The sequence below is a fragment of the Geotrypetes seraphini genome, chromosome 14 (assembly GCF_902459505.1).
Source record: "Geotrypetes seraphini chromosome 14, aGeoSer1.1, whole genome shotgun sequence".
Lineage (NCBI taxonomy): Eukaryota > Metazoa > Chordata > Amphibia > Gymnophiona > Dermophiidae > Geotrypetes > Geotrypetes seraphini.
This window is the reverse complement of record NC_047097.1, coordinates 54,559,537-54,579,080: the sequence shown is the minus strand read 5'-3', so window position 1 is coordinate 54,579,080 and position 19,544 is coordinate 54,559,537.

The window sequence follows — 19,544 nt, the reverse complement described above, 5'->3', positions numbered from 1 at the left end:
ATATGTTCTATTGCACTTTGTTTGTTATGTTACCATACAACTTATTTTGAAGAACTGGGACCGATTCAATTATAATTGGAATCTTTATGCCACACTTTTAAACTGGAATGTATGATTACCATACAACTGGGACATTATAGGAAATTTAAGGAGGTTTGGGAACCATTGACAAAATTCTGTAAGGAGTGATTATTGGATTTAGCCCTTTAATTATACACGTCCAGGGTAGGTGGGAGGGTGTGGAGAAATGCCTTTAATTTCATTTATTGTTGATTGTAATTTTTGTGTATATAAAAAGGGGGGGAAGAGACATGTATTTGTTATGAAATATAATTTGATTGAATTTAAGTGCTGTTTAAAATGTAAAATGTTTTGTATAATATGTTGCACTTATTGTTTGCTTTAAAATGAATAAAGATATTAAAAAAAAAAAAAAAATTTCTTTTGTACTGTTGAAGCCTATCCTGTGATCTCCATGCTCATCACATCATCAAACACAAAGTCACACTATTATCATTTACCTAAACAGTAGCAGATGTTTTAAAGCAAAATTCAAAGAATAACCCTCTGGGCTTCGTTTCTCAGAATATATTTCCGGCTACTTATTCAAACTCCTGATTTTAAAATTCAGTTTTAAATTAGAGAATATTTAAACTCAGAATGTCAAAAGCCTGTTGCCTTAAAGGGAACAAATTCTGAGCGATGAAGAAACTATTTGAGTTTATGACAATGAAGAAAAGCAAATTCAGCTGTCATTGAATTCTGATTCAACTAAATTTACTGTCCTGGTAACATCAGATCGTCATCTAACTTTAGAGGATCATACTGAGTTGTTGATTAAAAAATGTTTCGCTATTCTTTGGAAACTACGAACAATCGCAAAATAACATGGTTTAGATTAGTAGTTCAGACATCCATTCTATCAGTCCCTGATTACTGTAACATAATATATTTAGGAACTCATAAAAAGATTTGTTACAGGTTGCGTTTAATACAAAATACAGCAGTCCACTTGGTCTTTGGTCTAAGAAAGTTTGATCATGTGAGTCCTTTTTATCAAAAGTTACATTGGTTGCCTTCTGTTTAAATTTGGATGTGTCTGTTTTAAGGCATTATTTAGCTTAGCTCCTGAATATCCTCTCAATTTAAAATATACAACTCTAATAAGAATACTCGAAATAGCAACGTTTATGTATCCATCTTTAAAATCCGTTCAATATAAGATATTTCATGAAAGAACGTTTGCTTTCCAGGCAGGGAAAATGAACGCTTGGTTGAGCCCTCTTATTCCCCTAACCCAGGGGTAGGCAATTCCGGTCCTCGAGAGCCGGAGCCAGGTCAGGTTTTCAGGATATCCAAAATAAATATGCATGAGATAGATTTACATCTCAAGGAGGCAGTGCATGCAAATCCATCTCATACATATTCATTGTGGATATCCTGAATACCTGACCTGGCTCTGGCTCTGGAGGACCGGAATTGCCTATCCCTGCCCTAGCCGAATCCTGCTATTCTTTAAGGAAGGTATTAAATACTAAATTATTTGAAAAATTGTGAAACTTGATGGAATTTTCAACTGTTTGTATGCATCCCTGAATGTACAGTGTTCATCTTATGTAAACCGCTCAGAACTTATGGCAGAGCGGTATATATAAGAATAAAGTTTTTTATTATTTATTATTATATGTGTTGCCGAGATAAAAGTCAACATGTTATGAGATCTTTTTCTTAGGGCTCCTTTTACTAAGGTGCGTTAGCGTTTTTAGCAGACGCAGGAAATTACCGCGCGCTACGCTTCTAGAACTAACGCCAGCTCAATGCTGGTGTTAAGGTCTAGTGCGCGCGGCAATGTAGTACGCGCTATTACGCGCGTTAAAGCCCTAATGCGGCTTAGAGGATCCCTTAATCTAATCTAATATTTCTGTGACAAGCTTTTACGAGTTATCCTTTCTTCATTAGGTCAGTGAGGAAGCAGTACAATATTCTTTCCCCCTTTTCTATGAAACTGATGACATCAGTGATGTGGCAGAGGGAATCACGGGCAGTAGAAGGCCGCAAAGCAACTAGACTGATGGGTGACGGCACCGACGGAGCCCCGGTACGGACAATTTTAGAGTGATCTCACTCTAAGAACTTTTAGAAAGTTCTAGCTCGGCCGCACCGCGCACGCGCGAGTGCCTTCCCGCCCGACAGAGGCGCGCGGTCCCTCAGTTTCTTAGTTTCCGCGGAGCTAAGAAGACGCGTTTTCAACGGCTGTTGAAATTTTTTTATAACTTGCCTTCCCGCTCGCGTAAACTTTTGACTTTATTACTTTCTTTTATTACTTTACTTTTATTTTGGTAAAAAAAAAAAAAAAAAAAAACTTCTTTTTTCTTCAATTTCGGTTTTTCCCCGGCGGGGCCTTCTGCCACCATCGAAGCCTCGGCCTTCGATTTGGCGGAAGCCGTTTTCCCTTTCATGCCCCCTCAACCGGGTTTTAAAAAGTGCCAGCGGTGTGCTAGGCCTATATCTCTCACGGACCCACACAACTGGTGCTTGCAGTGTTTGGGTCCTGAGCATCAGGCCTCTTCTTGCACCCGCTGTGCTACTTTAAAGAAAAGAACATTAAAAAATCGCTTAATTCAACAGCGTTTGTTATTCGGTGCCGAGATGTCCGACCCCGTTCCTTCGACTCCGGCTTCGGCACCGCTTCAGTCGGCACCCTCGTCTTCGACGCCGCGTGATTCCACACCGGCATCCCAACAGTCAGGTAAGCCGGCTAAGAAGCCTTCCCCGCTGGAACGTCTTCCGGCCTCGAGTGCAGTGAGCCCAGTCCTGCCGCCGGTTAGACGCCAGCGGAAGCGCTCCGCCCCTATTGAGGTGAGTCCCTCGACATCGGGCTCCTCATCTCCGGGGCGTAGAGCGGCACCGCAGGTACCGCAGAAGAAAAAAGCGGTACCGGTGCCATCCCTCGATGACCGCATTACGGCCATCCTTCATGTGCAGCTTAAGGAGCAATTAGAACGACTCCTTCCTGCTATAATGACACCGAACCTTCCGGTGCCAGTCCGCACCGAGCCATCGGTACCGGTTGTACATCAACCCGTGTCGGTACCGGTTGTCGAACCTGTCTTACCTGCTTCTACTGTCTCGGTACCGCTTCACCTAACTTCATCGGTATCGATGCCAGTCCTTGCACCGGAGCCGACAGCTCACCATCAATCGGTACAGACTTCGGCACCGGTGCGACCGATAACTTCGCCTGACTCGGTATCGATGAGGTCGGGTAAGTCGGTACGCAAAACCCGACACATGCAAACATCGACACCTGAGTCTCGGGACCATTCTTCCCATGTCAGAGATCCTGATCTGTGGGGGGACTCAGAGGAACCCTTTCTTTCTGAAGGAGAATGTTCCTCAGAGGAGGAGGATTCGGCTCTCCCTGACCCATCCTCCAAACAGACCACTTCCTCTTTCTCCAATTTCTTGAAAGAGATGTGTGAGTCTTTGTCCATTCCTTTGGAGGCTGAATCCAAAAAGTCTAAAGCTTTTTTGGATGCCCTTGATTTTGATCAGCCTCCAAAGGAATTTTTGAAGCTTCCCCTTCATGACATCTTGAGGGAAACTTTCTATAAAAATTTAGAGACTCCTTTAACTGTTCCAGGGGCCCCACGTAAACTGGATTCTCTATACAAGGTAATTCCCATTCCTGGGTTCGACAAGCCTCAACTTCCACACGAATCCTTATTTGTCGAATCCACCCTTAAAAAGACTTCAGGAGCCAGTGTATATGCATCTGTCCCTCCTGGCAGAGAAGGAAGGGCCATGGATAAATTCGGTAAGAGGCTCTACCAAAACGCTATGTTAGCAAATAGAGCTAGTAATTATGCTTTTCATTTTTCTTTTTATTTAAAGCATCTCCTTACCACCATGGCTTCCTTCGAGAAGTATCTTCCTTCAAGAAAACATCCATCTTTTCACTCCTGCTTGTCGTCTCTATTCCAACTTCGTAAGTTTATGGTTAGGTCCATATATGACACCTTTGAACTTACATCCAGAGCGACAGCTATGTCGGTGGCTATGCGCCGTTTGGCCTGGCTTCGGGTATCCGAGCTTGATGTTAACCATCAAGATCGGTTAGCCAACGCCCCATGCCTAGGGGATGAGCTCTTTGGGGATTCCATGGACTCTACCACCCAAAAGCTCTCGGCTCATGAGACGCGCTGGGATACCCTGCTCAAGAATAAAAAGAAGCCTCCTCCACCGAGACCATACAGGCAGCAATCGGCTTATCAACGCCGTTTCACAGCCCGTCCATTGCCTACCACTGCTCAACAACCTCGACGTCAGAGGCAACAGCAACGTCAGCCTCCCCGACAGCAGCAACAGCAGCAACCTGCGAAACAACCTCCTCAGCAGAAGTCACAGCCCTTTTGACTTCATTCTCCGCAGTATAGCCAGTATCCCTGTTCCTGTTCTCCTGCCTCAACCAATAGGAGGTCGACTTTCTCTGTTCTTCAGCCGGTGGGAAGTAATCACTTCGGACCAATGGGTCCTCAACATCATCCGCCACGGCTACTCTCTCAACTTTCAGACTCTCCCACCTCAAAGCCTGCCAAAAGAGTCTGCTTTGAACAGTCCTCAATCAGCCCTCCTTATTCAGGAGGTCCAATCCCTCCTCCTTCTGAACGCTATAGAGGAAGTTCCTCTAGATCAAAAGGGGCAGGGATTCTACTCCCGTTACTTTCTAGTTCCCAAAAAGACAGGAGATCTCAGACCCATCCTGGACCTTCGCGATCTCAACATTCATCTAGTAAAAGAAAAATTCAAGATGCTTTCTTTAGCCATACTTTATCCCCTTCTAAATCAAAACGACTGGCTATGCTCCCTCGATCTCAAAGAGGCTTACACTCACATACCGATCAATGTAACCTCAAGACCATATCTCCGATTCATGATCAATCATTGTCATTACCAGTACAAGGTGCTGCCCTTCGGTCTTGCCTCATCTCCAAGGGTATTCACCAAATGTCTCATTGTGGTGGCGGCTTTTCTGCGCTCTCACCACCTGCAGGTATTTCCTTACCTGGACGATTGGTTGATCAAAGACACTTCTGCCCAAGCGGTCCTTCTGGCCACCAACCAAACCATCCAGTTTCTGCAACTTCTGGGATTCGAGATCAATCTACCCAAATCTCATATCATTCCCACTCAGAGACTTCAATTCATTGGAGCGATCCTGGACACACTCCTCATGAGAGCTTTCCTGCCATCCAATCGGCTTCAGACCCTTCAGTCTCTATGTCACCAGGTACTTCCTCTGCCGTCCATCTCAGCAAGACAAATGATGGTGCTCTTGGGACACATGGCATCCACAGTTCATGTCACACCTCATGCCCGTCTTCACCTGCGCACTCCTCAATGGACCCTTGCGACCCAGTGGTCCCAAGCGTCGGACTCTTGCTCACGACACATATCTGTGACATCATCTCTTCGTCAGTCTCTGCAATGGTGGTTGGTATCCTCAAATCTATCCAGAGGTCTTCTGTTCCATCAGCCTCCTCATCAACTAGTCATCACCACCGACGCCTCTCTGTACGCATGGGGAGCTCACTTGAACGAGTTCCAGACTCAGGGTCTTTGGTCAGCCCAGGAAAAGAAGCATCAAATCAATTTCCTGGAACTCAGAGCGATGTTTTACGCCCTCAAGGCCTTTCAACACCTTCTCTTTCCTCAGGTCCTTCTGTTGTGCACAGACAATCAGGTTGCGATGTACTACATCAACAAACAGGGTGGGACAGGCTCTCGCCTGTTATGCCAGGAAGCCCAGAAGATCTGGAATTGGGCCATAGATCATCATCTCTTCCTGAAAGCTATTTACATTCAGGGGAAACAGAATTCATTAGCGGACAAACTCAGCAGAATTCTCCAGCCTCACGAGTGGACACTCGACCCTGTAACTCTACAGTCTATCTTCACTCAATGGGGCACTCCTCAGATAGACCTCTTTGCAGCTCCTCACAATCACCAGCTGCCCCGTTTCTGCTCAAGACTTTACTCTCCACACCGTCTCACAGCAGATGCTTTTCTCCTCGACTGGTCGAATCTGTTCCTGTACGCCTTCCCTCCTCTACCTCTCATGTTGAGAACCTTGTTCAAGCTCAAGAGGGAACGAGCCACCATGATTCTGATTGCTCCGAGGTGGCCCAGGCAACATTGGTTCTCCCTTCTACTTCAACTCAGTTCCAGGGAACCTTTTCTTCTTCCTCTGTTTCCTTCTCTGCTTACGCAACAGCAGGGAACCCTTCTGCATCCCAACCTCCAGTCTCTACACCTGATGGCTTGGTATCTCTCGGGCTGAACTCGACTGATACTCTTTTGTCTCAGCCCGTTCGTTCCATTCTGGATGCCTCCAGGAAACCAGCCACTCTACAATGTTACCATCAAAAGTGGACGAGGTTTTCTTCCTGGTGTCTTCTTCATCATCTTGATCCCACTTCCCTAGCGGTGGAGACGTTGTTGGATTATCTTCTTTCTTTGTCTGATTCTGGCCTGAAGTCCTCTTCCATCAGGGTCCACCTCAGTGCCATTGCAGCTTTTCATGAGCCAGTCCATGGAAAACTTCTTTCAGCTCATCCCCTGGTATCCAGGTTCATGCGTGGGCTTTTCAATGTGAAACCACCTCTTAAAGCCCCTCCGGTTATCTGGGATCTCAATGTGGTTCTTTCCGCTTTAATGAAACCTCCTTTTGAACCTTTAGCTACCTCTCCTTTCAAATTTCTCACTTGGAAGGTACTTTTTCTTATTGCCATTACCTCTGCCAGGAGGGTCAGTGAGCTTCATGCACTGGTTGCAGATCCACCTTTTACGGTTTTTCACCATGACAAGGTGGTTCTGCGTACACATCCAAAGTTTCTCCCCAAGGTTGTTTCTGAATTTCATCTCAACCAATCCATTGTTTTACCTGTTTTCTTTCCAAAACCTCATTCTCATTCTGGGGAACAAGCTCTGCATACTTTGGATTGTAAAAGGGCTCTTGCTTACTATCTGGAGCGTACGAAACCCCACAGATCAGTTCCCCAACTCTTTCTGTCCTTTGATCCGAATAAATTGGGACGTCCTGTTTCTAAACGTACGTTGTCTAATTGGCTTGCAGCGTGCATTTCATTCTGTTATGCTCAGACCGGACTGACACTGGAAGGTTCTGTCACAGCCCATAAAGTCAGAGCAATGGCAGCATCTGTAGCTTTCCTCCGTTCCACTCCTATTGAGGAAATCTGCAAGGCTGCTACTTGGTCCTCAGTTCACACTTTTACATCTCATTATTGTCTGGATACATTCTCCAGAAGGGATGGTCACTTCGGCCAATCTGTTTTGCAAAATTTGTTTTCCTAATGGCCAACCTTCCCTCCATCCCTCTTTTTGTTAGCTTGGAGGTCACCCATCAGTCAAGAATAGCTGCCTGCTTGTCCTGGGATAAAGCACAGTTACTTACCGTAACAGGTGTTATCCAGGGACAGCAGGCAGATATTCTTGCGTCCCACCCACCTCCCCGGGTTGGCTTCTTAGCTGGCTTATACTAACTGAGGGACCGCGCGCCTCTGTCGGGCGGGAAGGCACTCGCGCGTGCGCGGTGCGGCCGAGCTAGAACTTTCTAAAAGTTCTTAGAGTGAGATCACTCTAAAATTGTCCGTACCGGGGCTCCGTCGGTGCCGTCACCCATCAGTCAAGAATATCTGCCTGCTGTCCCTGGATAACACCTGTTACGGTAAGTAACTGTGCTTTACGCGCGTTAAAGCCCTAATGCGGCTTAGAGGATCCCTTAATCTAATCTAATATTTCTGTGACAAGCTTTTACGAGTTATCCTTTCTTCATTAGGTCAGTGAGGAAGCAGTACAATATTCTTTCCCCCTTTTCTATGAAACTGATGACATCAGTGATGTGGCAGAGGGAATCACGGGCAGTAGAAGGCCGCAAAGCAACTAGAGTGCTGCGGCTGCCAACGCTGCTGGAGCCGGGAGGTTTGTGATCATCTTGCGGTGGGAGAGTTGAATGGGAGGGTAAGTGGTGTTCGGCTGCACAACAGCAGTAGTGGCGGCAGCGGGGTGGGGGGTGGGGTGGAAAGATGCTGCTCAAGGGTTCTACTGCACGGGGGATGGGAGGGAGGGATAAAAAAATGCCGGGTTAGCGCACCTTAGTAAAAGAGGGAGTGAGTTCCTATGAGCATCGGGAGCAGCGCAGGCCATTAGCACGGCTCTCTGCGCTAAAAACCGCTCACGTGGTTTCGTAGAAGAGGAGGTATGCATTGTTGTTGCTTCTTAATCTTCAGATTTCTCTAGTTGCGTGTCGCAACTAGAGAAATCTGATGTGTTGTGGACCCTGCTTCTCTAGCCTCTCGGGTGCTCCTCCACTCTTGTGGAAAAGTGGTTGAATGGTTAGCTTTGGAACTCATGCTATAAAAATACTGTTATTAAGGGTCAGTCAAAAAAAAAAAAATCACATATAAGGTTTTATTTACTTTTCATGATATCAGCACGGCCTTTCAGCTGATTTTCTTAAACACATGATGGGATCATTTTTATTCACCAATTAACATCATCCTACCTAATATGTTTCTATGTGAACATCTCGGTGCCTTGAGACCACCGGCAGTGTCTTTGCGGAAAAAAAAAAAAAAAAGATTCTCACCTTAAACACCTCACTTCCTCAAGACTGAATAAGCTTCAGATGGCACCTTCCAATTTTAAAGCAATCGTAAAAGAATAATATGGCAAGGAAAGAGAATGAAAGGACGTCGTTAAAAAGAAAAACTTTCCATACGATGGCAATTACATTATAAATGGCATCAGGGATTCTACTTAATCTGTCTAGATATGAATACAAATGTGCTATTATGCTAATCACACCAAAGTGATTCTGGGTATATTTTGCCTTGAAGATTGTGTATTAATAATGCATCAGTTAATATAAGCCATTCCTGAAATATCCTGCTATAGCCAACAGTGAGTGGCACGGCTTCCAATAAAAAGAACATTTTAAGTAGTTAGCAAAGTCATTCTCTCCAGGAAATAATTATAAAGTCCCAGAGCCAACAGGAACTGCTTTATTGAATCTAGTGCCTAATTAAGTTTCTGCAGCAGCAGCCTCGAATTGCTCTGTAAAGGGCTTGGTAACAGCGGTGGCAAAGTCTCCCAATGTACGCAGAACAGTCTAGGATCCCTAAGTACTATTCATGTTTTTGTGCATGTTTTCAATAAGCACATTTTGTTGCAAAAGAGTTTTGCTTAAAAGCAAAATTCAAGTTCACTTTTGGGACTTAACACGTTGGACTCGCGGGTAGATTTCAAGGATGAATGGCAATAATTAGGTATTAAAAAAAATTTACCGGTAGGTCTGGAGGCACCAGTAGCTCTTTGTGTATGTGGTGTGTGAGCGTATGTCCTGCGCCTATGCGCTGGACACACATTCACGCAACACATGCACAACAGCTGCACCCATATCCAGCTTTAAACAAAATAAAAAACAAGCCCGCAATCAGCTGAGCCGGCAGGGAAGAGTGGAGCAGCAATCAGCTGAGCCGGAGGCACTGCTGGCCAGACTCACCAGAGCTGCGATCAAGAAGGGGGGAGGGTCTTGCCAGCAGGGGGAGGGCGTCGGCTCTGCTGGCAAGACTTAGCAAAACAGAGAGGACTTTGAACTGACAGCCCAGGGACTGGGAACTACTGGGTCTGCGCAGAAGAGCTGTGCCTACTGCTTAGCTGTTCTGCGTAGGTGCCAGGCAAAGTTCCTCCCCTCTTTTACCAGGCTACTCGACACAAATAGTGTGCAATATATTTGCATGCTATTTGAGCTGAGCTTAGGCCGACAAAACATTGCAGACAAAAACATAGCAGGCAGACCTGAAGAAATTGGAAGACTGGGTGTCCAAGTGGCAGATGAAATTTAATGTGGACAAATGCAAAGTGATACATATTGGGAAGAATAACCCAAATCACAGTTACCGGATGCTAGGGTCCACCTTGGGGGTTAGCATCCAAGAAAGGGATCTGAAATCTTCTGTCCCATGTGCAGCAACGGCCAAAATGCAAACAAGATGCTAGGAATTATTAAAAAAGGGATGGTTAACAATTACAAAGACTAGGGGACACTCGATGAAACTGCAGGGAAATACTTTTAAAATATTTTTTTTCACTCGGAGAATAGTTAAACTCTGGAACGCGTTGCCAGAGGTTGTAGTAAATACGGATAGCGTAGCTGGTTTTAAGAAAGGTTTGGACAAATTCCTGGAGGAAAAGTCCATAGTCTGCTATTAAGATATGGGGGAAGCCTCTGCTTGCCCTGGATCGGAAGCATGGAATGTTGTTACTCTTTGGGTTTTGGCTAGGTACTAGTCACCTGGATTGGCCACCTTGAGAATAGGCTACTGGGCTTGATGAACCATTGGTCTGACCCAGTAAGGCTATTCTTGTGTTCTTATGTTCTTTCAAGCAGAATCGCTCCCATCCCAGTGTTTTGTATTGGGTTGATGGAGCTTTGTGCATCCTGCTCGCTGTTCTTTCTCTGTAATTTTACTGCTGCTGTAAATTTAGCAGCCAGTCCATATGCCATGTGTTTTTCAGTGCCAGGTTTACCAGTAACCGCCATAAATACAGATTCTTGGCTATAATTCTTTATGATACAATCTGTCCTTTAAGACTTTCTAGTGCAGGGTTCTAATTGCTATAGTAGTCATGAGGAAAACAGGAGGCTTTAGACTCTGATACCATATGTCAGACCAACTTTTGAGAGCACATAGGTCCTTTCTCCAAACATTCTGGGACCGATGATCAGCTTTTATGCACAATTCTATGTTACGGCAACTGCCCAGTATGCAAAGAGGTTTTGTGCTTGATCAAACATGCAAACACTTAAGCTGGCTTCAGTACACAGCCCACATAAATCCCATGACAATAAAAGTATTAGCTATAAAACCCTCTTTTTTTTTTTTTTTTTTTCTTTTTCAAACTGGGGCTTTAATGCCAGGTCTGAGGAGTAACAGAGTGACCTCTTTCTTCTTCATCAAGCACTAGAAGGGGTGGGGGGGGTACCTTGGCACCCCTAAAATTTTCCCGGCAACTATTCAGCACGAGTTAACTGGCCAGGAATGGCTGCCGGCTGATTAACCCATATCTTGGTGGTTAACCGGTCACTTTTCAGCAGAGATTAACCTCTGAAAATGCCCAGTTATTGCTGAAAATCAGCCGACAATGTTGGGGGGGGGACGTACCAGGGACGAGACTGCTTTAAGTCCCGATATTCAGACCTTAAGCAGCCAGGCTTAGTGGGCAAATAAGGCTGTATGAAAAAAAGACTATCTTTCCCTACTAAGCCATGGCTGGTTAAGTCTGAATATCACTTCTAGCACTGAGACAAGTATATTGAAACCAGATAAACCAGTGGTCTCAAACTCAAACCCTTTGCAAGGCCACATTTGGATTTGTAGGTATATGGAGGGCCGCAGAAAAAAAAGTTAATGTCTTATTATAGAAATGACAATTTTGCATGAGGTAAAACTCTTTATAGTTTATAAATCTTCCCTCCCCAAAGGCTTGCATGTTCCCCCCTTCTTTGCAGCGTCCTCCAGCTTCTCACCTGGCTTCCCGGTCTTAGTTTCAGCTAATTACCATGCCTGCAGAGAGGATCGCCGGTGCTGTCACATTCCTTGCAGACTGCCATCGGCCTCCGCAGCACATTTCCTCTGCCGCGGTCCCGCCCCTCCTCTGACGTCAGGGTAGGATCGCGGCAGAGGGAATGTGATGCTGAGGATGACGGCAGCCTGCAAGGATTGCTACAGCACTGGCAATCCTCTCTGCATGCTGCAGTAATTATCTGAAGGTAACAGCTGGAGGCCAGAGGGGAAGCCAGAGGACACCGCAAAGAGCGGTCAGTACTAGTACAGACTGCGGGCCGCAAAATAGTACCTGGCGGGCCGCATGTGGTCCCCGGGCCACGAGTTTGAGACCACTGAGATAAACCGATATTACAAATGAGTCAGACAGTGAACTTCAAACACCCATCAACCCAACGGTGCTTACTGGGGTATGAACATCCTCACTAGTTCACTTCAAAACTCATGCTCGTTTATATTCAGACTGTAATTTATGACGCAATACGTAGCTTTTCACTTCAGCCGACGGGAGCTCAGCCGTTTCGCTAATTCGTGCTTCGTCAGGGGTTGAAGATTTTTAAAAGTCCTTCAAATCGCATTCATTCAAACCTTTTTATCTTTCAAGGTTTGGTTTGAATGAATGCGATTTGAATGACTTTTAAAAATATCGAGCACGCTTTTAAGAACCTTATATGTATATAAGGTTCTTAAAAGCCTGCTCGATATTAATTGCTGAGCATTTCATTAATTTATCATCCCAAGAATCATTTATTCAACTAACCCCATTAAAATTAAGCATAACTCACCTAACAATAGACTGCTGTTTTTAAAAAAAACCTTCCGTCATTAACATGTTGCTTATTTTGCTACATTGAAAACATGGCAGTGGCTTTTCAATCAGACGCCATCATTGTAGCCTATCAGCTGATTACACGTCATCTCTTTGCTAAAAACTGATTTGCATGTTTGTTCTATCTTATAATCTGGTGTGAATCCATTTATTTATATCAACTCTCTCACTATAAATGGAAGTATAAAAATATATATCTAATTCTCTCCAACAAGTTAATGCTTCTACACAAAATAGAAAATTTGCTAATTTACAATATAACAAAAATCTCTAACATAAATCTTATAAATAATCGTGCTCAGTAAAAGCCAAAAGTGAACTGTACAATACGTGGCTGCTAAAGAAACACATCCAATCAGTTTAAAATACGCCAGAAGTGAACAAGTGTTATAAAGGAAGTAGTAATGGCGTTTGATTTAATTTATTGTTTTGAAAGTCTGCTAGCAGTAATGCCGCTGTGAAGCCCTGTGTGGGGTTCTATTCCAATGATAGGCTGTATGCTGTTTGAGAAGTTGTAAGTAACCAAGGATTTTTTGAAATGATTTTTGTTTTTATGGGTTAAATTTATACTGATATATGGCTGCTTTTTCTAGAGGGCTGCAAACATCTTCCTCTTGATAAAGCGAATAGGGAAACACGTATTGTGTCAGCTCACCGGAGACCATATACTGTGTCGAGGAAGCTCTGGATTTAACAGATGAACTGACTGAACTGATAAATTATAACTGGTTGAATGAACTTTGAAATGAATGAACTTGAACATTTATTGTGATTTTTGTATTTTGATTTTGATTTTTGTTTTCATTCAATGGGGAGCACTGTGCACTTTTGGATCTGCGGCTGAGCCCAGGAGGATACAACATTTCTTATGGAGATAAGTACTCCTCTACTCTTATTTATTTATTTACTGCTGGTTTTACCCGCTTTATTTATTGGTAGGGAGGGAGGAGTGCAATGACGATTTAAGCTTGATGAACTAATAGAACCCTGCGCTCACGTATTGTACACTACAGATCCCACACAGGAAAGCTAGGGACCTCCCTCCACTTCAAAATCACTGAGCTCTGGAACAACCTCACCTCCCCTCTTCGAAACTTGAGCTCTCTCCAAGTTTTCCGCAAACATCTGAAAACCTGGCTTTTCTCAAAAAATGTAAGTCTCCCTCCAACTTAGGAATCAAGGAAACTCTTATATCTTGGCATCCCAAGTCCTCTAAATTTTCTTCACACTTCTTCCTCTAACCCTCTGTTGTAGTTCCTTCCTATTTCTCCTACTGTAAACCGCGTCGAGCTCTACGAACGTGAAGATGATGCGGTATACAAACCTAAGGATTAGATTAGATTAGATTAGTTCACTTTGGCTTTTACTGAGCACGATTATTTATAAGATTTATATTATATTGTAAATTAGCAAATTCTCTTTTAATCTATTTATTTATCTACCACTTATATCCTCACGTGGTTTACATTCAGGTACTTTATCATATTTCCCTATCTGTCCCAGCGGGCTCAAACTCTTTCTAGTGTACCTGGGGCAAGGAGGGGATTAAGTGACTTGCCCAGGGTCACAAAAAGTAGTGAGGGATTTGAACCCACAACCTCAGGGTGCTGAAGCTGTAGCTCTAACTACTGTGCCACGTGCTCCCTACTTAATTGGTCAACAACTAGTATTATCTTTATTTTTGTTTTGATTCTTATTTTTATTTTGAATTATCCTGAAGCAACGTTGTAATGCGAGGCACAGATAGCGCCAGTTGCTTGAAAAGGCCTGGTATTTGAATATGCAGCTTGAACGCTGGCAGTGGGCAGTCAAAGCACTGCCTACTGCCGACCGAATATCAAGCCCTTCCTTTTTTTTGGAGGGAAGGGCAGTTTGAAGCTGATAAAGATTTTGTAGGTAGGTTGGTTTTTAGGAGTGGGAGGAGTGGTGGAGCAATTGCAGAGGTAGTTTCTGACATGGGACAGTTTGGCTAGTTTTGGAGATGTGATAGTTTAGGGTAGTGAGGTAGATGTAGAGGGTAGTTGGGGGGGGAAGAAGTTTGAAGATGGAGCTGTTTGTACGGTAGTTTCTGAGGGTGAGACAGTTGGGAGGTGCTGGAGCAGTGGCAGAGGGATTTGGGGACAGGGCAGTTTGGAAGTGGCCAACCAATTGCAAGGGTAATTAGTGGTGAGCCAATTGCAGGGGTAGTTTTGAGAAGTGGGGGAGGTGCCTGGACTTTTATTGGAGGGGGAGGAGGGTTGGAGCAATGTGGAGGGGTGTTGGGACAGTCTTAGGGGTAGGTTTGGGGGATGGGTAGAGTGTGGGGTAGTTGAGCAGTTGGAGATAAATTTTGGGGGGTGGGGGGCACTTTGGTGGTAGAGAGAGCAAAGAACAAGGGAGAGGCATTTTGAAAGGAGGAGTTTCTTAACTAAGTTTCTATGCTGCAGAAGCTAGAAGTACTTAGAATTAGAATTAGACCTTTTCTTTTTTTGGGGGGAGGGCTTATTTCTTTCCTCCCCCATTCCAATCTGGTCTATTTTTTAATTTGATAGATCTTTTCAATGGGTTTAACCAATCTATTATGGTAACATTTATTCTTTCCTAGACGGATCCCTTTTCGGTAATTCTTTCCAACTTCGGTTGGCTTAAAAAGAATAAATAGGCACAAATCACCCGCCTTCCTGACAGAATCTTCCCCCACCCAAGTGACTTCTTCAGAATTCCCATTGCTGAATGTCTCTAAAAGGGAAAGAAACCGCCTTTAGCTTAACTAGATTCAGGGCAGCTCATTTCCAGTCAGAGAAGAGATAAGTGGACCGTTCTTCCTCCAGTGGCTGCTTACATTTGGTGAAACCCCTCTGGGTTCAGTAATTGCAGGAGCAGAAAAGCAGAAGGTGGAATTGCCTGACCTGGGTCTTTAATGCAGTGCAGTGAAAAAAAAAAAAAAAGGTGCTACATGCAGCGACATACACATCAGACAAAGAGAGAGATGGGGAAAGGGGGTAGGGAAAGTGTGATGGGCAGACAGCAAATGACAGGCTTATAAGTACCGTATACTTTTGCAAGTCAGATGATAAGAGTAGACAGAAATGCATCTTCGGTATCAGAGATCAGTATTTCTGAAGCCAGTTGGAGTGTTCTCTACCAGTCTATCCACAATGAATATGCCTGATCTAGATTTGCACGAGAGTGTGGTGCAGTGGTTAAAGCTACAGCTTCAGCGCCCTGAAATTGTGGGTTCAAACCCATGCTGCTCCTTGTGACCCTGGGCAAGTCACTTAATCCACCCCCCCCCCCAAATTTCCCCAGGTACATTAAATAATGCTGGGATAAGACAGGGAAAAATGATTGAGAACCTGAGTAAATTCATGCAAACTGTTTTGAGCTCCCTTGAGAGAATGGTATAGAAAATTGAACAAATAAATAAAGGCTGTGCATGAAAATCTTATGTGCATTCTTGGGGCAGAATTAAAAATTATGGAGGGGCATAATCGAAAGAAATGTCTAAGTCCGTTTTGGGCCTAAGTCGGACATGGTAAAAGGTCCATTTTTGAAAAATACTTCCATTTTTTTTTTTTTTTTTACAAAAATTGTCCAACTGTACATCCAGCCATCTGATCGCCCAGACCAGGGGTGTCCAATGTCGGTCCTCGAGGGCCGCAGTCCAGTCGGATTTTCAGGATTTCCCCAATGAATATACATGAGGTCTATTTGCATGCACTGCTTTCATTGTATGCTAATAGATCTCATGCATATTCACTGGGGAAATCCTGAAAACCCGACTGGATTGCGGCCCTTGAGGACCGACATTGGACACCCCTGGCCCAGACAGTTAAGTAGTCCATCTTTATACCCCATTTTTATCCAAAAATTTGTCCAAGTCACAAATGCCTAGAAAAAGAGCTTTTGGTTTTGCAATTTTATCATATTAGTTATAATGTGTCACAAAAAACATTTGCTCTGTTTAGTGTGCCAGAGCTAAAAAAAAGTTTGAGACACAGAGAGTGTAAGTGCAAATAAACAAATAGGGCTCCCAGCCGGCTAAATAGCACATAGCCAGCTATCTGCAGATATTCGTCGGGGGATAGCCACCTATCTCACTTTTTTGAAGCTACTTTCAACTCTTAACTCCCACTCACCATTATATATCTATAGCCATCGTATCATTTCTTCTGCTAGAAACCACCCCAACCCTGTCTGTCTATCTAAATTAGATTGTAATCTGGAACCTGGGACATTAGATCATTTACTTTATTATTGTCCCCATATTAAAATATTTTGGAATGCTATTTGGCCTCAAATTAATGCATTGTTGGAAAATCATGTAGCACTCTCATATGATACCGTATTCTTTAGCACTCTCCAGACCAGTAGAGGTTAACTTTACGATTGGGTATATATCTAATCATGACCAGCAGGTGGAGACTGAAAACAAAACTTTGGGACAGTATATCCTAGCCCCTCCTCTCTATTTCCCTCAGTCTTCTTTCAGTCTCCAGCAGGTGTTGAGTGATCTGTACCCATCTCCCTTGGTAGGGCTGTTGGAATTTGTTTAGGGGTTTATTGTCCCTGTTTTTAGCCGGACGGAGCTTGGACGGACTCTGTTTGGGGGTTCGTCCGACCTCGGGGGTGTCAAACCCGGCGGGTCACGAGCGGGGTCCCTCCCCCCACTTCCTCCACCTCCCCATATTTTTTTAGAGGAGCCTCAGCAGTAAGCCTTGCCCCCTAAATCAAGCAAGGCATATTGCTTCGAGAGCCTGTGGAGTCTGTTCTGTAAAAAAAAAAAAAAAAAAAAAAATCCTGAGGTAGTGCTGGTCTGGAGGGTTGTATCCCTTTAAGAAAACTGTATTTTACTGTATTTTTTCAACTAACCGGCACTTTTTTACAGCTAGGTCGCGTATGGAGCAATGAGCACTTCTAAAGGGAAAAAGTGCTCATTGTGCTCCAGACGCGAGGCACTCGCGGCCGGCCTGTGCAAGCGGTGTTCAGGCCGGTGCGGTGGAGGAGCTCCGTCGGCAGCGGCTGCAGGCGCCCAGAGCTCCCCGCCGATGGTGCCTCGCGAGTCGGCAGGGAACGGTGGAGAAGCCCGGTCTTCTCCGTCCGCCCACGGAGGGATTCCCCGAGCCGCCGACGGTCGGGTTTTAGAGGATTCCCTCTCAGCTGATATTTTGACAGCTGATGCCGGCTTGCCTGTTTTAGCGGCTGAGACTATTCAGGTCTCTCAGCCGCTGCAGGCTGTGGAGGGAGCTGTTTTGGCGGGAAAGACGCCATCTTCTCTGTCTGGCCCCTCCATTTTGTCTTCCACCTCAGGTGACCTTCCCCCTGTTTTGGCTAAGCAGGGGCAGGTTTCTGCTGGGTCCCCTGCTGTGGCAGGGAGTCCCTTGGGACCCTCGGGGGTTTTTTCCCCTGATTTTTTCTTTTCATTATGCAAAGCCTATTTTCAGGCGGCTGGGGGTCCCGGTTGCGCCCAGGGGGTCTCGGGGGGTGGGGTTTCCTCCGCGCTCCCTGCGGCTTTGCCTCTCTCGTCTGACGTGACGTCCCCTCCGCCGCCTCTCTTGTCCAAGCGTCCGCGGGTGTCGTGGGACGAGGATTTGTGGTCGGAGGAACGTGTCGGTCTGGAGGAGGACCTGGACCCTTCTGAGGATTTCCAGGACCCTCTGGAGGGGACGGAAGCTGGCGGCGGGTTGTCGGGTTTCCCGTTCTCCAGTGACGAGGCGTCCGTGGTGCGCCTTTTTCAGAGAGATGAGCTGCCTGACCTTATTCAACAGGTTTCTTCGGCTTTGCGTTTTGAGGACGCGCCGCCGGAGACTCCGCGTGTGGGGGACCCTCTGTTACGAGGGATCCGTTCCGTTTCCCGCTCTTTTCCTATGCATCAGGATATTCGGGATATTATTCTTGAGCAGTGGAAAACGCCGGAGACGCCGTTTCGGCTGGCGCGCAGCATGGCTCGCCTGTATCCCATTCCTGAAGGGGATCGGGCTACGTTAGCTTCGCCAGTCGTGGATGCGGTGGTCTCGGCTATTTCCAAGCGGCATACCGTGCCTGTTGAGGGCGGTTCTGCCTTGCGGGACTCTGAGGAGCGCAAATTGGAGTCCATCCTTAAGCAAAATTTTCAAGTCTCTGCCTTTGGGGTCCAGGCGGCTATTTGTGGGGGACTGGTCGCTCGCGCCGTGTTTCGGTGGGCGGAGCGGGTCTTGGATCGAGAGTCTGACGACTGGTCTCTGGTGGATCAGGAGGTAGTGAAGATTGAGATGGCTGCCTCATTCCTCTCGGATGCTCTGTATGACTTGGTGCGGATCTCGGCTAAGTCCATGGCTTTTGGCGTGGCCGCAAGGCGTGTGTTGTGGCTGCGCGCTTGGGCGGCGGATGCTGCGTCCAAAGCTAAGCTTACTAAATTTCCCTTTCGGGGGTCGTTTTTATTTGGAGAGGACTTGGATAAGTTGATTCAGACTCTGTCGGACTCGAAAGTTCCCCGTTTGCCGGAGGACCGTGCCCGCCCGGCGTCTCGGGGTGGTGCGGCCCGGGGGCGTTTGCGGGAATTTCGCAAGTATCGCCCTGGGCGTGGGGCTGCTTCTTTCCAGTCTCCGGGGTTTTCCCGGGGTCGGTTCTTCCAGCGCATGCAGCCCTTTCGGGGGGCCCGTCGGGGGGCAGGGAATCCCTCCGCCGGTTCCCCCGCTTCCCGTCCTGCACAATGACGCCTTGCCGGCGCCCCCCTTGGTTCCGGTGGGGGCCCGGCTGCGCGACTTTTTTCCCAAATGGGCCGAGATCACGTCCGATCAGTGGGTCCTGGAGGTGGTGCGGGATGGTTATGCCCTGGAGTTCGCCCGCTCTCTGCCGGATTTTTTCCTCGCTTCTCCATGTCAGACTCCTGGGAAGACGCTGGCGTTTCGCCAGACCCTTCAGCGCTTGCTAGATCTCAGGGCAGTAGTTCCGGTGCCCCTCCCGGAGTGGGGCACGGGCAGGTACTCCATTTACTTTGTGGTGCCCAAGAAGGAGGGGACTTTTCGGCCCATCCTCGATTTGAAAGGGGTCAACAGGGCTCTCAAGGTTCCCTCTTTCCGTATGGAAACGCTGCGGTCGGTCATTCT